Below are 21,412 nucleotides of genomic sequence, written 5' to 3' on the forward strand. Positions count from 1 at the left end.
AAGGTAAATTTGCTACCAGCACATTTTCTGCTGCACACATTCCCATCTTTGGGCCACCTCTTCTCCCTCTCCTTTCACCCTCTAAACTCAGAACAGTCCTGTTTCACTCCCCACTGGCCTGCCCATCACAACATGTTTCCCAGCCCCCTATTAATACTCCTCCTTTCCATCTCTCAGTGGCACATCTGTTCAGTCCTTAGCCTGTTCTAGATGCCTCGGTTGCCTTCCCCTGCCTCATCAGATCATTTAGCCCAGGATTCTGTTCCTGCAGGTGATGTTAGGGGATGCTATTCAGAAACAACAAGCAAACCTGACACTGACTGCAATCCATTCCTCTAATATTCCCCCAGTATCAGAAAGTATCGCATTAGAGATGCTGGAGGATATACCCCTGCCTAACCCTCCAGCATCCAGCTATTAACCTGTTGCACGTGATTTAGTCTAATCTGTTTCAAACCTGCTGAAATTGCTTATATATTTCCTTACAGCAGGCTCCAGAAGTCCACTGCCTGCTGTGTAAAATACTAGGGCTTCACATAGTGCCAAGATTATGCCCTCTGCCTTGTTAGAATGTCCCCCCATTTTTGCTGGTTCTTTTGGCTGCTGCTACTGCACATTTAGCCAACAATTTCCAAAATCCCTCAACTGACCCTGAGATATACCTTATGTTGTTATTGCTTGTTCTGAGCATGGCATTGTGTGGGTATGGTTTAGATTATTTTAATGTAGATGCATAATATCTGAAGCTTGATCCGCCACCTTCCCCTCTCCCCTTGTTTCATAAGGTCCTGCTGAAATTCCTCACCATTAGCATACCACATTTGACTGCTGAAACAAGCTCAGCAATGCACTCCTGGATATTTCAGTGTTTATCTCCTTCCCTGAATCAGTGATGGTGATTCCTGAAGATCCTTCTCCTGAATCTTTTTCAACCCAAGAAGTGACTGATTGATATTATGCTTAATGGAATCATGAATCATAAAATGGCTTTAGTTGAAAAGAGACCTTAAAGATCACAGAATCATCAGCATTGGAAAGGACCCCTGGAGACAGTCCAGTCCAACCCCCGTACCAAGGCAGGGCCACTTAGAGCAGGTTACACAAGTAAGAGTCCAGACAGGTTATGAATGTCTCCAGAGAGGGAAGCTCTGTGACCCTCCAGGGGATCCTGTTCTGGTGCTTTGCCACCTGAACTGCTCAGATACCTGCATCCGAAGAAACACTAATATGTTGTTAGAAGATGTGGACATTTTTTCCCCCATAGCAACTTCAATCATTGGCTCTATTTCAGGCAGTGCAAATGGGACAAGTAAACTGAAAAGTTTAGTCTCGCCATAACTGAAGCCTCTTCTATTATAAGCTGCAGCCATCACCAAAATACTCATAAAACCAGGCAGCACTACCTATGGATATCAATATCAACTTCACCTTGTGAGGGCACATATGACAATTACACACAGCTCAAGGAGTCCTGAACAGAAAGTTCTGTTCTTTCAGGAAGAAATGTTTAGGAAGTCTAGCCATGCAGCACAGCTCTGAATCACATGCAGTGGAACCGAATGCTGTAGTGCCTTGTGGGGAAAAAATAAAAAGACCCATAGAAGCAGGACATGAAAGAAACAGGTCAGCATTTACTGAGAACTAGTAGGCAGAAATTTAACCTGGAGGAGCAGCAAAAATTACTATTTTTCCACAGTCCTCTACCTATAGAGCCAAATCTTAGTTGACTCCTTTATGCAGAGGAATGATCTGGCTTTATCAGGAGGAAATGCATGTCATCAAAACAAATATATTTCTTTAGTAAATGAATTCCTGAAAAACAGACCAAGACCTTTCCTTTAAGCTCAGAAGGAATTATACTATGCCCATGTCATTGTTTGGCTTTTGATCCAGTAGAGAGAAAGTGTAGGTACAATATCTATTTAATATATACGAATATTCTTGTCAGTGGTGTTGGTGAGATGATGCAACAGCAGAATGCTTTGTAGAAGCTATGATTCAAGAAAGAAGTAAAAAAGAATGAACAGCAGTGTTTACTTCCTTAATAAAACTGTGGCAGAGCCTTAAGAAGAGTGATTCTTTTCTCTAGTGTTTGTCTCTTATCAGCTGCTTCATCCATTTGCTTTGTTTGTTTGTTAGACTCAATTGTGATGTGCACTTGCTGCTTGACTGACTAGATGATCTAAGCTACAATAGCTATGGGCAGTAAAAGAAGTCAGAAGTTTCTAATGCCTTGTCCTCTTTCTAAAACGCCAGCTTCAATTTGCCTAGAGCCAGTGGTTCAAATACACACAACACATAATTACTCTTTAAGTGTTCTGGTTGAGAAACAAGGAAAATTATGCTTTTATTAAGGAGAGGGAGCTATTCCTGTGAAACAGTTACTGCTTCAGTTCCCACTGGGAAACAACAAAAATTTTACCTTTTCATGACTGGCATCACCCAAAGGTGCATGCACTGAGTATCTTGGAAACCAAGTTCTACTTCTTTAGTCCACCAGGTATTCAATCATGTAGTGTCCTCAGCTCACCTCATTATGTACACCCACTATAGCACCTGAAACTGGCCATCGCACTAGTGTTATACTACATCTCAGTTCCTTTAGCACACTGTTTTTTTAAATAACTGTAATAAGGCTCACTGGGGTGAATAGTTGTTTGTACTCCAGCAGTTAAATAAAATTTAGGATTGTAACAAAACCTACAATGCATCAGAGCTGGCATTCATAACAAACACTGTTTAAGTGAAACATTATTTATGGGGAAAATGGCTCTGAAAATAAACTCCTACACATGTTTAATGTCTTCTTTATTTTTATTCTAAGCAGCAGGAAGGGTTTAGAAAAACGGCACAACCCAAGACAACGAAAGAAGACTTGATGCCCTGCAACAGCTATATGCAAAATTGCCTTAAAAAAAAATCAGTTCAAGAATTGTTCAATCTACAGGATATCACAGATAAAACAAGAAAAAGAAAAGATGTTCTGAATGATCTTAAATTTCAATCCAGTAAAGGCCATTTATAGTCTTGATCATTGATATTCAAGAACAAAGAAAATGTAAATTCTCATCGTTACAACCCCTTTTTCATTTCTTATTTGCTGATGTATATCAGATTATTGAATTTTAGAAAGTGATGAGAAGATTTGGACACTGCTTCACTCTGCAAACTTTAATTATTTTTAAAATATTATCATATTTGAATATGCTCAAGTTTCAAATAAAGTGGAAGTATTTCTAACTAAGAGCTAAAACGGCTTAATTAAATAAAAGACACCTGTGCAGCCTGATCTAGCCTGTGTTTTCTGGGGTGCCTGCAGGTCACCCCAGAAACTACAAATTGCTTTTTTATAGAATGAGGCAGATATGGAGAGGTATGGAGTACCACATTGCTTTTAAGAGGACATGCACATCCAGATCCTGAGCCTTGATCTCCGAGTCTCCTGTACACAAATATTCCTCTGTATTTTGGTACACAGTGGAATTCTGGAGCATGAGCTCCTTGAATATATGACTGGAAATACTTTCTTTGGCTGTTGATCAACACAGATGCCAGAATCCAATTCACATACACATTGCCCATCAGAAGGAACCCAACATGGCTAAGATGCTAAAACTTCAGAAACTATATTAACAGGAATGTTAGGCCTTTCTACTGTACATTACTGCTTTCTGTTTATATGAGAAAAATGAGCTTTGTCTGGACTTCCTGGTCCAAAGCCCAAGAGCCATCCTCCTGAGCCTAACATCTGGCATGAACAGGTAATTTTTCTGCTGGTTCAACTTGATAGTGCCATTGTGTGAAAAACTGCAGTGTACTGGGTATAGCTTTTAAATTATCTTTTTCATGGGTAAGGAAAAAGCAAACAACTAATGTGACAGTACAAAATGCCAGGCATCATTCAACCTCCTGAAACCTTCCTAAGACAACATTTAAAAGCCAAAAGCTATATTTAGATCTATGTGACAATAGCTTCTGCTCTGTAAATCCATGATTTATTACCACAGGGGATGGAGTGCATTTTGCCAAGGGAATTTCTCCAGTCAGTAAGTTCCTCTTAAAAATGGGCATTTCCAGTCAAGAGTGAACAATGAGGAGGGGTAAATGTGTTTTCCCTTCACTGTGATACAAATAAGTGGATTTAAAGACAGGGAGTGAAGCCTTTTTTGCATGAGCAGGCAGTTAGCATCAATGATAGAAACACATCAAAGACTGCATTATCACAAAAGAAAAGCAATATGTTTATGAGAGATCTTATCATGAAATTTGACAATTATTTTGTGCTACTGCTGACTAGACCTAAAGCTCATTTCCACAGTTCATGCCCACATGATACACAGATACACCTATATATGGGTGGCAATTTTGAACAGTGTGTATGCACAATGATACACACTCACATACTCGCATCTGCACACACTCTCTCAACCATACACACACGCACACCCTATATACAAGAAAGCCATAAGGAACCCATAGCAGGAACTCCACACAGTCATTCAATAGGGCATGGAGACTACCATGTAAAGACTATCAATCAGGTGCAGTGTGACCTATTTTTTAAATGGGATATTTTAACACAAATTCTTCTAAGTTACTCAGTTTCACCAGAAAAGAACATTTTGGCAGAATACCTTACATCCCTATGGAATCTAATAAGCTACATCTATATGAAGGTTTGCCAATACTGTTGCATTTCAGCAGTGATGCTATGATTACTAGGGAGGCAACTATTTTCCACAGTGAAATGCCAGCCTGAAAAGTACATTCCACACAGAGCACCACACAAGCCAGAAAGTCTCCTTAACAAGTACAATATTCAGATTCCATGCTAGATAGTGTAAAACTGAACTGAAAAATTATCAAAGTTTAAGATCATTATTGCAAGCTTTGACTTTTTAAGAGAATCTCAATTCAGTCTTTGGGTTATGGGGTGGGAGATTTGGATTGGGTTTTGTTGGGGGGGGAGGGCTGTGTAAGCACAGGTTTTCATTGGCAGCAATTATTTTGAGCATATTAGGATATTAACCAACTTGTGAGGTATCTTAATGCTCTATAAGGTGTGTCCAGTTAATTTAACTTGCAAAACTGCCAAGTGTGGTTAGGCCTATCACAAAATTAATTTTCAAAATCAAATCAATAATGAATTACAGATATGATTACACATTCATCAATATGGAAGTTAACCTACTTGACATTTATGTTCCTCAAATAGACAGTTGTCATGTACCTTTCCTATGATCATTGACAAGTCATAAGGAAAACACTGTTACAAGATTTATAGTTAATACTATGACAGATGATTGACTGATAAATCAAATTCTAGACATGAGATCTCCTTGTTTTTCTACCTTCTTTCTACCACATCCTGTGTGTTAAACATGTCACATCTTTCTGCCTCAGTGTCCCCAGAAGGGAAATATCCACTCCCCTGGAGGTACTGTGAAACTGAATCAGTTTATAAGTTTCATATAATCTAGACAGCATCGATAAAAATGGGAGACATTCAGCACCTTGAAATACATGGTAGTGCCTTGCAGGATCAAACCTAACTATACATGGTCTTTGAAGATCAAATATGTGGTGACCCAATATAGTCTGAGGGCAAAATTTACCTTCAAAACTTACAAGGGAAGTGCTACACAGATTTATTAACGTTAGTCAAATCATCACCTATGCTTCTGGGTTACAGAATAGCAATCATGACAAGATCTCTAATTTTAGTATCATTTGAAAATCTGGAGTCAGAGCAAATAATGAAGAGCAATACAGTCAGATTCCAAAGGATTTGGATCATTTAGGTAATTAGGCTAGCAGATGGCAAATGCAGTTCAGTGCAGAAAAATGTAAAATAATTGGTCTGGGAATATGTGCTAAGTGGAACAATCATATAGCATGATCATTAAGGAGAAGCATTACTTGTGGGGAAAAAATGGAGACAGACAAATAGTCTATGACAACATATTAGCAAATTTTAAAAAATATTAAAAAGGAAATGGTACAAGGCATTTATTACACTCTACGAGGTATAATGCCTGTGAACTGTTTCTATAGTCAAGAGATCCAGCCAGGAAATTCTTTAATTAGGTAACAGGATCAGCTAGCGTGAAACTGCAAGTATAAACAGAAGCACTCAACACTTTACAGGATGTGTTTGGCATCACATAGTATCAAATCCAAAGTCAGTCAAGTTCTTTGAAGATCAAGTACACTAGAATATAACTAAGGCTCTTTGAAGTTTAAAGCCACAAAAGAAAACAAGCCTAGATAGCACAAGAAACACTAACCTACCTGATTAATAGTCAATATTCACTGAAGAAGCAACTCTAGGAAACTTCTCGGTCTCACCATTGGAGTGGTTGGGATTTGAGTATGACACCAAAAATGCAAGCTCTTTGTCTAAACTAGGCATACCAAGGACCCTAAACCCAATTCTAATTACTACACTCTCAGAGGTTCTAGAGCGAGTTTTCCAATTCTGTTCTAAAGCAAAGGTCTCTTTCCTATTACACATTTGTTTAAAAGTTTGGTAATTTAATTTTCATTAAAACTTGGAAAATTCACAACCACCTGCACTAGTTATTATACATCACGGATCACCATGGCATAAAAATAATTCATGTAGAAATAAAACCTTGGTTCTACAGTTGTTCTTCAACAATTGCATTGTCCAAAAAAAAAAAGATACAATACAACAAATGATAAGAGCAACAGAGAGTAATCAGATCTGAGATGCAGCTATGTAAAAGTATTGCAGAGTTGTCAGTTCAGATACAAACTGGTCCTCTTAAAAAATAACAGAACACAATGCAAAGACAAAACACTAAGCTAAAAAGAAAGATTTGTGAAGCATTGATAAATAGGCATTGCTACACTTAAAAGATGTTATTACGTATGCCCGCTGACATTTTAGGACAATGAAAGCTATGAGGAAAAAATACAGGCAGACATGGCCCATTTTCACTGGAAAACATGACATGGAGATGTGACAAAATAGAGATTTTTCATAGCTACAGACTATTGTTACTTGTTTTTCACAGTAATAAAAGCTAAAAATCCGCAATTAAAAAAAAAAAGTCAGTCCTGTTTGTGCCATCAGACCTATTGAGAGGTCTGTGGAATCAGAGCAGGATTCAAGTCCAAAACTTGAAAGTTACAGAACAGGAATCAAAATAGGAAAACCAGCTGAAGGGCTGTAAAAAGCAGACAGGTGGGATTAAGATATCAATAAATATTAAGAAGCACATTCCTAATCCTAGAAGATCATTAGTTCCCATAATAAAACAGCAAAGTTCTTCCCTTGGACCATTAATTTCCTTTTTCATCTTAATCTGCTAACTTTATTTGGTGCTGGAGCTATCATATGGAAGTGCTTTGAGCTCTTTTCTCTGATTGCTCTGGCAGAGTTATATGAACCATTTCCTATCATTACCTTTATTTCAAATCTGTCAGTTCTTCCTCTCTGTAGCCAACAAGCTGCAAGAAGGGAAAAAAATGCAGTCTCTATCAGAAAATAAAACCACCTATACAAAAATGAGCTGAAAGGAGCATGTGAACAAAGGGGAAGGGAGGGTGAAGAGATGAGATAAGGGAGTTGATAAATCTGCTCGCTTGCTCTCTGCAAACGACATTCTACTCTCCTGCTATTTAAAAATTAACAAACAAACCCACAAGACTAACACACAATATAGGCTGGAGCTGGCTACTGCCCATGATTCTCCTTTCTTCTGCCACACCTTGAGTTAAAATACCTCAAACATTCCACAAATAATACGTAAATAGAAATAATACTGATACCACTGCCTCATGCATGGAAAAAATGTCTGTAAATGGAGCTGGAGTATATGAGAGAAGATGCGCTACCCTCAAAGCTGTGTACCTTATGAGGTGCTTTTCAGTAAATCCCTCATGAGCCACACAATGAGCTGTGAGCAATTAATGTTAATTAAATGGCCCCCTCTAACCATAGTGCTGCCAGTGACACATTAATGACCTCAAAACGCACTTGGATTTGAAAGGTTTTTTTCCCCTCAAGTGCATGCCAGGCTGCCTTACCTCTGTGAAGCTGTGGCATGCTCCAGCTGCTACTGCACATGTACGGAATGTCATTCCCATTTGCAGTAACATGCACTGTTCGCCAAACACTGAAGAAAAGTAACTGTTACACAAAAGCATTGCAGATATAGCTCAAAGACTAAAACATGCCAGTAAGCTTTGATTTCCCTGCTTGAAACACCCAGAGAAGCTACATGCAATTGCAAATTGATGGCGTACTGACAGGCAGACCCTCATGAAGGCAGCCAAGTTAATGCAGCAGAAAGATATTCCAGAAGCTTATTTATCACACTTAATGCCACGGGTTAGTGGCAATTCTGTCTCTTAACACACCACAACAATAAATAAGGAAATGAAAAAGAAAAAAATAAATCCTAAAGAATCAAATCCTTTCTTCATGTAACACCACAGAGCTAGTGCCAAGAACTATTCTGTCCTACTGTCTCTCAGTATTAGGAGGCAAAGGAATACAAAAGATCAGTTATCCCTGTACTCTGGAAGTATAATGAAAACTACTGGAAATGAGCAGAGGAAATAATGTAATGAAGTCACAAACAGATAGCTGAATTCATAGTCAGTCCTTATTTGGCCATTATCCACAGACTGAACTGCAAACATTCATCTTGCATATGAATGCAAGATAAAGAAATACAACGGAAGGACAGAGTGACATGTAAATATCCTTTGAAATCAAATGCCTCTGGGAGATCCTAGATATTCAATCAAACTGAATTAACTGACAACAAATGCTTAAGTTTAATAGAGTGTCTGACAACTTTTATCTCCAGAGCTATCCAAAAAAGAAGGTAGAAGTATCTGGAATATGTGTTCAAGAATGAAGCCAGAGCATCTGCTGTGGCCAGCATGTTATTGGGCAGCTGGAAGCAACGAAAGGGCTAGCTCAAGGAATCTATCAAAGATATGAACAGACTTCTAGGACTTAACAACAAAGGATGAGCAAAGAGGGGCAGAACACACAGGGATTGCTGAGCCCAGCTGATACCCCAAAGGTCATTTAATGGCACAGAAAGGATTCAGATTCAGAAGCAGATTTCCCATCTTGTTTTGAAAGTATACCTATGCTCTATAGCCCACATATATGCTCCTCTTGGACTGTGATTTACTAACACTTGAAAAGCACAAACCAAACAAACTCTGATCCCTACACATACACATAATACTTTTTCTCACAATTGTTTTTTGCTTGTAGGACCTCTTCTTCCCTTCCATCTCTCTTGAATGATCTAGTGCAGTTAAAACACAAAACTCAAAAGAGTTCAGACTTGTGATTTTATGCTTAGGGACAGGCAAAGACATTTCCACTGCTTTTTCAAGATCTAGCTAATGGCAGAGTCAAGAACACAAAGATGAGGGGAGCATTCTGTGACTAGATTAGAGAAAAGCTCAAAGAAAAGCTGTTCCAAGAGCTTACATGGTGCAAGAAAAAGTCTGAAGAATAATGTAGTAGCTTAAAGCAGAGAAGAGTTACGATGATAGCAGTATACATTTCTTGCAGCTAATATGCAGCTTGTCACAGCCCCTAAAAATCACGGGTTAGTAAGTATGAAACCTAGAATGTAATAATGACATAGTGCATTCCAGCCAAAGCAGAATGCACATTTGAATTTTATTTTCATTTCAATACATGGACACATTCACTGAAGGCTACATACAGACTGAGTACAAAAGACCCAGATAAATTCCAGTATTTTTATTAAAAAATAAATCTATTTTGGTGCTTGGATCCAAAAGCAATCAGTGAGAGATGAAAAACCACACACACTCAGAGGCACAAAGGAAAAGACCTTGAAAGAAAGAAAAAGAATGGAGAAAGAAGAGAGAGGGGAAAAAAACAAACCCCAAAGCAGGAAGAAGTCTTCAAATTGCACTGTAATGACAACATTGTAATTTGCTCATATTAAGCTTTGATAAGGGTGAAATTCTGAACACAGAGTAAAACGCAGCCTGCACCAAAAAAAATGTAAATCTTTAATTTCAATACAGAAAGGCCAGTACTGCAAATATATCAAGCTATCATCTGCTGCATTACATACAGTCAGAATGTACCAAGTCTTCTTCTTACTACCATCATTTCATTTGAATTATAATTGCACCTGCAGTCCAGGCAATAATTTCCAGAGATTCCATCAGTGCTTCAGAAAATTCAGAATCTCAAACAGCAAGCAGCACGCACAGAAGGACGGGAGAATATCAAAGCATACCCTTTGAATCAGCAAGTGTTGGCTTCTTCCACCATCAATCTCTCTAGACAAAAAATAAGACCCAATACAAGATTTGCATTACCCCGGGCTTGGTGAAAGTCTATCATCTACTCATCTACTGCATATGAGCAAAATGAGAACAGCCTGAAATTCTAATAATGCTCTACTGAGTAGGCTTGCACTCTCAGCACACATTGTCATGGAACTGAAGCATCTGATAAACACCTATGTAACATTTTGAGCTTGAAGAAGAGCATGAAACTACTCAGCAACTGAGGAATATACTTTCCAGAAATGCTCCATTTCATAGGCTTCCATTAAGTGCCACATCCGTAGCTGCAACACACAGTTGTACTTTCTCTTGTAGTCTGCAATATGAGATAATGCTGGCTGACAGACAGCAAACAATTTTACTAGCTCTTTCTAGCATTTGGGCTCATACAGAAACAGAGATGTTAAAATGTGTCTTGTAATTCAGAGAAACCCCACATTGCAATGGGTGCAAGTGGTACAAGTGTTTCTTTCAGTGCACACCATATGAAAAGTATGCACTAAGACTTTCCCACAATTTGACCTGTTTGAAGACATCAAAGCTCTTAATGAGACCAGAGAGCAGAAAGTTTGCGCACGTCATGCTTCTCTGCTTTAACTGTGAATTTACAGCTGGAATGCTTAAGCAAAGAAAAATGGCAAGTAAACTTGTTTTCTGCAGACTATTCTCTGGCAGATTTGCAAAAACAGTACGCAAATAAGTGGCTTATGGATTGAAAAGAAAGACATAGTAATCAATATTGTCCCTTTGAGTTAGTGTGCAACTCGGGCCATTCTCTTAAACACTGTATGAACAAAGATGAAGAGGGGAAAAAAAGAGTCCACTACCACACCTCGAGTAAGAGACAGCAGATCACAAAAAGGAAGAAAAAAAAAAGAAACAATGGCATAATATCAGCCATTATAAAGACAGTGGTCATGGCATAACACAGCTGCTTACCTCGTGGTAACCTCTGATAGGCACCACAAAGAAACTTTTTATAAGGGCCTTGAAGGAGGACAGTTTGCAACTGTGCACCTGGTTACAAAATAAATTATAGCATTTTTAAAAATAAAAGGTGTTAAAAGTTTTAAAGTGCATTATGGTGATTGGAAACAAAAGGCAGAAATAAATGTTATAATAATGCCAGAAATAAATGGTGTAATAATGCAGACATGGGAGAGGACAAAGAGCCCTGGGGGAAAAAAAAAAAAAAAAGGCAAACAACTTATATTTAATGTGACAGGCTGGATGTAGCTAGCTGATGAAGTCAAGGGAAGAAGGGACAAAGGTCAAACAGAGCTAAGGAAATTATCTTTAGAGCAGCATTTATCATTGACACAAGTGGGTCAAAACTGCATTGCCAAGCCTATAAGAAAAGCTGCTGGCATAATCAAGGGATACAAGAAAAAGGGATGAGGATGACTGGGAGGGAAGCCTAAGAATTCTGTTTCAGCTATATTGAGCTTCAACAGGTGCACAGACAGGCTCAAGCAGATTGCAGACCTAGATTTTACTTTCATCAGGGAAACCACAGAATACTTCCATATCTTGTCAGCATCCAGTCAGTGTGTACACAGGTTTGATTTCAGAAATCAAACCTACAAAAAATGAGATTGTGACAGACAGAGGACTAAAAACAATGAAGCTTTTGTAGATTATGGATACGAATTACGATGGGTTTCAGAAGAATAGGATGAAGACACAGGAAGTACAAGAAACAAATTCAGTGATTTCTATGTACTATATAAAAGCCATGACAATGCCCTTAGCAAAGAGAATGTCAGCTGTTGATCCTTACTATCTCTTTGTCTATGTAAGCTTTACTATTACTCCACATGCACATGTGCATTAAAAGAAAGAAAGTAGAACCTCAGTTAACAGCCTGCTAACACCTGACTGACAGGGGAATCTGCTAACCACTGCAGGGGAACTGCAAGACCCTCACCAAACCAAAGACAGATAATGCACTCTGCTTGTCAATATTAAAAATGATTTTTAAGTAGATTCCTAAAAAATGTTGGAAGGGACCTACAAAAGTCACACAGTCCAACTGCTCTGCAATGAGCAGGAACATCTTCAACTAGATCAGGTTGCTCAAAAGCCTCGTCGAGCCTGAGCTTGAATGTTTCCAAAGGTGGGGCTTTTACAACCTCTGTGAGTTAAGACATTTTCTGGTGAACTGATTCCTCTAGTCAAAAGATATAAATTTCTGGTTGCCCAAAAGGACCTCACTATTATATTTACTACCATCTATCATCACTTCCCTCAAATCTCCTTTAAAACTGCATGGCTGAATGGAAATGACAAAAGTATCTTGAGATCTTTGGATCCATAGAAAGCCTGACAAGCACTCCTCTACTTCTAACATGTTCACCTGAGAAGTATCACAAATTCCACCCTTTTCCACACCTTGCTGAAAAACTCTGTTAAACCCTACTGAAAAAAGCCCTGTCTTTCTTTTATGCTGAGGAGTAGCAACATAATATAATTTAGGGCTTTTACCAACCTGCAAACACGGTCAGTCTTTTTGACCAACTGTTTACAATTTCTCTAAATAAGTGATGGAATTCACAGATGAAGAGAAGGGAGGGAAATACAAGATGCAGAAACAGTGAGAAAAAAATATTTTAGTAAGGTTTTTGAGAGCTGAAGAAGTATGACCTGGAAGAACAGACTATTAGGTAGGCTGAAAAAAGGCTGGAACTGCTGGGCTCAAGGAGTAACGCTGAGTACTGACTGTTGAATGGCTATCGGTCTGTCGTGGTTTAAACCCAGCCAGGCAGCCCGTGCACTCACTCCCAGTGAGTGGTGCCAGGCTGGCAGCAGTTGAGGCTCACATGCCCCCCCCGGGGTTTCCTCCCCTCCCCCGCTCCCAGAGGGATGGGGAGGAGAATTGAAAGAATGCAACTCCCACAGGTTGAGATAAGAACAGTCCAGCAACCAGTGTACAACACAAATCACCACAGCTACCACCAACGACAACAATGATAAGAGAAAATAACAAGGGAAGAGAATACGATACCACCCGCCAAGAAACGAGTCGAACCCAGAAGACTCCGTGTCCTTCCAGGTAAATCCCAGTTACATCCTGGGCATGACGTGCTGTGGTATGGAATACCTCTTTGGTCAGTTTGGGTCAGGTGTCCTGTCTCTGATTCCTCCCGGTTTCCCCTCCTCCCTGGCAGAGCATGAGGCTCACAAAGTCCCTGGCCAAACCAAAACATCATTATCAGCTCTGTTCCGAGCCCAAAAGTCAAAACACAGCACTGCACCAGCTACCAAGAAAGAATAAAAATGACTGCTACTGCTAAACCCAGGACACATTCAAAAGTCAGAAATGTATGCCAGGGATTAATCCTGAGGTCGTTATTGCTCAGTAAGAGTAGAGCAGCAACAATGAGAACCCAGAACAGTGCGAAGTTTTGCACCTGGTGTTCAAAACCCAGCATATGTATATGCTATATATGCTGAGAAGCAGCTGGATAAGTTTCAGCCCTATTGAAAGGAATCTGTGAGACAGGACATGAAGCTGAATATAAGCTACAATGTTCATTCATTCATAATGACCAAGGCAAACCAAGTATTTGACTCTACCAAAAGCATAGCCAACAAATCAAGTGGTTATCCCCCTCTACAGAAGACTGGTAAAGCATCAGGAATTTCTGCCCAGTTCTAGGTGGATATGTCCCACTGACTATTACCCACTTCTAGTGATCCATGTAGGTGCTAACGATACAGATAGGAGTAGCCTGGAAAACATAAAGAAAGACTACAAAGCCCTGGAAGAGGTGGTTAGGGGCTCTGGAGCTCAGAATGTCTTTTCATCTATTCTCCAGGATAAAGGGGAGGACCTTAAAAAGGCTACGAGGATAGGCCAGCTTAATAAATGGTTAGAACAATGGTGCCATAGTCAGGGGTTTGGGTATTTAGAACATGGGACTGCATCTGGGTGGCCAGGTCTACTGGAGGCTGGTGGAGCTGGTCATGAGGGGTTTTGGTAGGAGGCTTGCCAGACTGGTCAAGGATGCTTTAAACTAGATGTGTTGGGGGAGGGGGGCATCATTCCATCCCAACACACCCAGTCAGTTGCCAGCACCTATAATAAATGCTCGGAGCAATGTAGATGTATTCCAGCCGCTCCAGCCAATGAGCCGGCTTCATTTGGAGGTCAGCTCAGATGCCTCTATACAAACGCCCATAGCACGGGGAACAAACAAGAAGAATTAGAGATGTGTGCATGTCTACGGGGGTATGATATAACAGGCATTGCAGAAACATGGTGGGATGGCTTCTGTGACTGGAGTGTTGGAATGGAAGGTTACAGGCTCTTTAGAAAAGACAGGCTTGGCAGACGGGGAGGAGGAGTTGCTATTTATGTTAGGGATAGGCTGGAGAGTACCAAACTCTGTCTGGGGACAGGTGAGCAGTCAACAGTGAGTTTGTGGGTCAGGGTTAAAGGGAGAATGGTGATGGGAGACATTACTGTGGGAATCTGTTACAGACCGCCTGATCAAGAGGAATCTGTGGATGAATACAGACAGATAGGAATAGCCTCACGCTTGCAGGCCCTTGTCCTCATGGGGGACTTCAACCATCCTGATATCTGTTGGAGGGACAGTACAGCCCACCACAAGCAATCCAGGACATTCCTTGATTGTATGGAAGACAACTTCCTTCTGCAAGTAATAGAGGAGCTGACAAGGAGAGGTGCCATGCTTGACCTTGTGCTGACCAACAGGGAAGGGATGGTTGGAAATGTGATGCTCCAGAGCAGCCTCGGTTGTAGCGATTATGAGATGGTCAAACCCGAGATCCTCAGGACAGTGAGAAGAGCATGCAGCAAGCTCACTGCCCTGGACTTCAAGAGAGCAGACTTTGGACTCTTCAGGAACCTGCTTAGTAGGCTACCATGGGATATAGCCCTAGGGGGCAGGGGGAGCACAAAACAGTTGATACTCAAGGATCACCTACTACAAGCTCAGGAGTGTGGCATCTCAACTAGAAGGAAGTGCAGCAGGAGGGACAGGAGACCTCCTTGGATGTATAAGGAGCTGCTGAGGAAACTTCAAAGGAAAAAAGAGGCTTATAAAAGGTAGAAGCAAGGACAAGTGGCCTGGGAAGAATACAGGGATGTTGTCCAGGAAGCTAGGGACCAGGTTAGGAAAGCTAAGGCCCAGTTAGAATTAAACTTGGCTAGGGATGTGAAAGATAACAGGAAGGGATTCTATAGGAACGTAGCGAATAAAAGACAGACTAGGGTCAACGTAGGCCCCCTCTGGAAGCTATTGAGAGAACTGGCTACCCTGGGTTTGGAGAAGGCTGAGGTTCTGAACGACTTCTTTGCCTCAGCCTTCACTGTCAAATGCTCTGACCACACCACCCAAGTCTCGGAAGGCAGACGCTGGGACTGTGAGAATGAAGACCTTGGGCTCACTGTAGGAGAGGATCTGGTTCGAGACCATCTTAAGAACCTGAATATGCACAAGTCCATGGGAACTGATGAAATTCATCTGCGGGTCCTGAAGGAGCTGGTGAAGGAACTTGCTAAGCCACTGTCCATCATACTTGAAAAATCATGGCAGTCAGGTGAAGTTCCCAATGACTGGAAAAAGGGAAATATAACCCCCATTTTCAAGAAATGGAAAACGGATGACCCAAGGAACTACAGACCAGTCAGTCTCACCTCTGTGCCTGGCAAAATCTTGGAGCAGATTCTCCTGGAAGGCATGCTAAGGCACATGAAAAACAACAAGGTGCTTGGTGACAGCAAGTATGGCTTCACTAAGGGGAAATCCTGCCTGACCAATTTGGTGGCCTTCTATGATGGGGCTACAGAACTGATGGACAGAGGTAGAGCAGCTGACATTATCTACCTGGACTTGTGCAAAGCGTTCGACACTGTTCCACACAACATCCTTGTCTCTAAATTGAAGAGACATCAATTTGATGGATGGACTACTCAGTGGATAAAGAACTGGCTGGATGGCTGCACGCAAAGAGTTGTGGTCAATGGCTCAGTGTCAAGCTGGAGACCAGTAATGAATGGTGTCCCTCAGGGATCGGTGTTGGGACCGGTCTTGTTTAACATCTTCGTCGCTGACATGGACAGTGGGATTGAGTGCCCCCTCAGCAAGTTTGTCGATGACACCAAGCTGTGTGGTTCGGTTGATATGCTGGAGGGAAGGAATGCCATCCAGAGGGACCTTGACAAGCTTGTGAGGTGGGCTGATGCCAACCTTAGGAAGTTTAACCATGCCAAGTGCAAGGTCCTACACCTAGGTCAGACCAATCCCAGCTCCAGGTTGGAGCTACAGGTTGGGCAGAGAATAGATTCAGAGCAGCCCTGCAGAGAAGGACTTGGGGATGTTGGTCAATGAGAAAATGAACATGAGCTGGCTGCAGTGTGCGCTCACAGCCCAGAAAGCCAATCATATCCTGGGCTGCATCAAAAGGAGTGTGATCAGCAGGTTGAAGGAGGTGATCCTGCCCCTCTATTCTGTTCTCATGAGACCTGACTTGGAGTATTGTGTGCAGTTCTGGTGTGCCCAATATAAAAAGGACACGGAACTGTTGGAACAAGTCCAGAGGAGGGCCATGAGGATGATCAGGGGACTGGAGCACCTCCCGTATGAAGACAGGCTGAGAAAGTTGGGGCTGTTCAGCCTGGAGACGAGAAGGCTGCGTGGAGACCTCATAGCAGCATTCCAGTATCTGAAGGGAGGCTATAGAGATGATGAAGATGGACTCATCATTAGGGACTGTAGTGATAGGACAAGGGGTAATGGGTTAAAACCTAAACAGGGGAAGTTTAGGTTGGATATAAGGAAAAAGTTTTTTACCGTAAGGGCAGTGAGGCACTGGAATGGGTTGCCCAAGGAGGTTGTGAATGCTCCAACCCTGGCAGTGTTCAAGGCCAGGTTGGACAGAGTCTTGGGTGACATGGTTTAATGTGAGGTGTCCTGCCCATGGCAGGGGGGTTGGAACTAGATGATCTTGAGGTCCTTTCCAACCCTAACTATGTTGTGATTCTATGAAGAATTTGGAACATCCAAAGGAGTGTCACCAAGATGGTCACAGCCTACAGAATGTGATTTGTTAGGCGTAATGGTAGGAGCTGATCTTCTGTTCAATGAAGAGGCTATGGGTTATTAGAATATATAATATATTAGAATACACAATGCTAATGGAGCTACATTTTTCTTGGCAGTAGCAGATTATTTAACAAGCTGTCTTGACCACAGTCTTTGTAATCTTTGGGGATTCCAACTGGACATGAGGAAAACCATATTGAAAATTTTTGTTCTAGAGCTGCTTCATTTACACAAGAGGATCAACAAATTCCCCAGTCAACCTGCTTTGCACCCCACGTGCAGACAGCTAATACCACTAATTTTTTTGACAATGCTGAACTTTGGCCTGTTGAACCCAACAGCCAGGTAAAATATCTCCAGCTGAATTATAAAGTAAGAAAAAACAAAATAAAACAAAAAAAGTACAGTAAAAGCTCCAGCTGCATAAGGCCTCCTAAACCCTGCTACTGACTTACTCTGAAAACCTTCTTGGGTAAGGGATGACAGGAAAAAGGAGTACAGACTGAAGCAGAGAGCATGTCTCCCTTCACAGATATCTAGTATCCTGTGAAGTTGCCACAAAAAGGGCTTTGCGGGCCTGAGCTGTCATCACATAACATTTCAAAGCCATACATTTCATTCTGTACTTCTCTTCTAGCCCAGATCCGTAAGTTTCCTTCTTACCGAAGGAAAAACTTAAGGCCCTCTATTTGTAACTACTCTGTACGCCTGCAGTAAAACTGTCGACATCGAAACGCTCATGTAAACAGGTGCATATTTTAGTTCTGTCTCCCATTGGCATAATAAGTATTATTAAGACTAGGGCAGGCAGCAGATTTTTAAAAGGCTTTACTTATATCAATGGTAAGTCTGAATGGGTTTTTAGTCTGCGGTAGTAAGGCAGTAAAATATAATAGCCTCTTAACTGACACATTGTTATCAGTCTTATTATGGCTTTCTTCATGCCTGTCAGCGGATTATGGTAATTTTTTTAGTCACAGGTCTAATCGAAGTAGAAGACTAAGCTAGACAGCTGAGGAGAGATAGAACTGCTTACATACTGTCATGAAATTCTAACACAGACACAAAATTCTGCATCTCTCTCGCCCAACTCTTCTCCTAGCAAAACAAACCAGCTTTTGCAACAACAGGTTCTTTTTCTATACCATACAAAGGAACAAAGAAGTAAAGTTCAATGCTTTCCCTCAAATTAATACAGCATTCAGGACATAAAATTTTGTTCTTTAGGCAGCTGCTATGGTGCAGTTTACAAATGGTTTTGTGATCACTACTGTAAACTCATCTTAGTATCTACCATGTCCAAAACACCTCCTCTGCTCATTTCTGAGGATCTGGTCAACTTAAACCATTACCCTGCATAGCAAGAACTCCTAAGTAAGGTGGAAATACCACTTTCTCATTCAAGCAAGCAAGCTGCATTTACTTTGTCCTTCAAAGCACCAAGGAATAACTTTGTGCAAGCATTATACAGTGGCTTAGAAGGGGAACAGCCAGGACTGTAAATACATGCAGGGTGTGCAGCGTGTATGAGCAGGCATACATTACATGCAATGGATATTATCACACTGCAGTTACTGGATTGTGTCATATGTGGGGGGATTTCTGTTTTCCCCAAGCTTTGTGGATTTCTACTAAAATAGATAAAATTACACGGAAGTTCCTAGCATTAAAAATTTTACAAAGCATAAAGCTTTTGTGTTCCAAAAACAGTAGTTCCAGTGTAACTGTACTGAACTTGCGGGGCACAGATTAAAAACTGTGAAAGCTAAATTTCTGCATAGATTTAAGGCATAGACAAAACACTGCATGAATGCGGTTCACATCAGGTAACAAAAGAAAGGTAGGGTAGCCTTCACTTCCCATTCTCTTCTGGCCCACCCCATGTGCCAGCTGCTGTCAGCAACCCAATGTATCCATTATAAACATCACTGTGATCATTAACACACTTCACACTGGCTACTGAAGAACACGATGATATGATGTGAACTTGAAACACTAACCTAGACTTAGGAATACAAGCATGAGATTCTGTCTACTAGACTGTCTACTGAACACTAAATGTAGTAAGTGGTAAAAAAAAACAAAACAGACAAACCAAACAAGAAACAGACAGACTGGCAGCACATATTCTCAACAGTATTCATCACCATGGACAGTACAAGAGAAAATGTGAAAAAAAAACAAAACAGCAATCCAGAAAAGTAACACACCTGCTGCAGAAGACAAGAACAAATTAGTAGGAATGTTTCCACAGCCTGGATTTCAATCATACACCTTTTGTGTATAAAAACAGGTTGTTAGTGTCTTGAAGCTTGATCTGATGGTGAGCGATATTCCTTCAATTGAATAATTTCTTTCTCATAAAGGTGGGGGATATCAAAAGACTCTGAGGCATAGGAACCAAGCACTATGAAGGTGTTTGAGAAAGAACCTATTTACAAAACGTAACTGTTCTGAACATGACAGTATCAGTCTGAAGAGAGGCCTTCTGCATTTGAGTATTTGCAAGTCTTCTTCTTCCACTTCTTTTGATTTTACTCAAGTTACAGAATGCTAAAAGGGCTATGATCAAAACCAAGCATGGACAAGTGAGATAAGGATTTAATCTTCACATAAAATAATACAGATAGGTACTGAAGTTTAAGTGCTGCCTGATACTACATTTGCATTATCCGCAATGGTAGAGATAATACCTAAGGAGCATTTCTATGAAGAAAGGCAAAACATTAAAAAAAAATCCAAATTTGTTTTCTATTGTGTGCAAGCTGAGAAGAGTTTCATTTCTCAAAATCTTTTTAAAGTCCTGGCTACTTGAATGGCCAATGTATTATCAGTAGAGTGCAATAATAAGAACTCCACAGAGCTTCATAAGTCATGGTATTGGATCCACAGCTTATTGACATAAAAGTGAAATATTATCTTCTCATTGACTTTAAAGGGGTTTGGCTCAAGCCTATAGCAAAAGACATGAAATTAAACATTGCATAAACACTTGAAATAAGCTAAAAAACTTCTTAAGATTAAAGACGTTATTATACAAAATCTTCTGCACTTACTGCTTAAAATTGTAGGATTTAATGCTATTTCCCATAGTTTCTATTCTGCAATGAGCTAAGGTTATCTGCAATAAAGATTTCTGTAAGACTGTTCACCTTGCTTTTGCTAATCCTTAATCGTTCCCATCAGTTTTTGTTATAAACTTCAATCGCATCCATCCTTCTTAACAGCATACTAATTTCAGAAACTACCAAATCAGGCTTTATCATAAACAAGTCAAAATGTAACTTGAGGTCAGAAACCAGTGGAATCTGAAATATTTTCTGAATAAAAATGATAAGGAGTAAGCTTTTGTGTCTGAAGGAAAGGCAGTGTAAGTATTAAGTAGTACAATGGGGTTCAAATTACACATATGAACAAATACTTTCTACTAAAATACTTCCTTTTATAGGTCTCAGAATTTACTGTCCTGTCTGGACCTATCATTCATTTTATTCAGTATCTTAAGGCATATGTGGGAGAGTGGGGGAAGACTCCATTCAGTAACCAGGTCCTAACTGACCAGCACTATACAACATGAATTCTAACTAGTATTAATAGAGCATCTTCAAAACATGGTTTTCAATAGGTCAGCAACAATCTCTGGACCAATACCTGGTGAGCTTCTTTTTTAATTATTTTTAAATCTTTTCCTTGTAAATAAGGAAACCTAGCCAAACTGGAATGAAGCTCTTCAAAGCTCATATCAATACTCATCTTCTGTTTAACGCCACAAAAATCCAGTCCTTAACATATGATAGAAGTATATTTCTGTGGCGGGTACACAGTTAAGTGCTCAGCAGTTACAGGTGAGATATCAATAGAATAAAGTATTGCTTTTCTAAATGAAAGCCATGGGAAATGCTAAAATAGCAAAATACTAGAATAATATAGTTATGTGCCACACTCTAACACACATTACTTGGAAATTCTGCTCTGGCCACACTGTGCTCCTGTCTTTCAACTACACTTTT

At 40.4% G+C, this 21,412-nt stretch overlaps 1 long non-coding RNA gene across 3 annotated transcripts in view; it reads right to left on the reverse strand.

Annotated features, from left to right (window-relative positions):
• LOC133223597 (uncharacterized) overlaps positions 1–21,412 on the reverse strand; it is a 227,473-nt gene that overhangs the window by 188,358 nt on the left and 17,703 nt on the right. For 2 of the 3 annotated variants that reach the window (XR_009728629.1, XR_009728626.1), the window contains exon 2: positions 7,433–7,476. This is a non-coding gene — a long non-coding RNA (uncharacterized LOC133223597). Of the gene's footprint in view, positions 1–7,432; positions 7,477–8,055; positions 8,145–21,412 lie in introns of all 3 variants that reach the window. The other variant, XR_009728628.1, reaches the window with a different exon arrangement.

The sequence above is a fragment of the Neopsephotus bourkii genome, unplaced genomic scaffold, assembly GCF_033783945.1.
Source record: "Neopsephotus bourkii isolate Nb327-2 ecotype Australia unplaced genomic scaffold, CSIRO-AGI_Nbou_v1 NB_168, whole genome shotgun sequence".
Taxonomy (NCBI): domain Eukaryota; kingdom Metazoa; phylum Chordata; class Aves; order Psittaciformes; family Psittacidae; genus Neopsephotus; species Neopsephotus bourkii.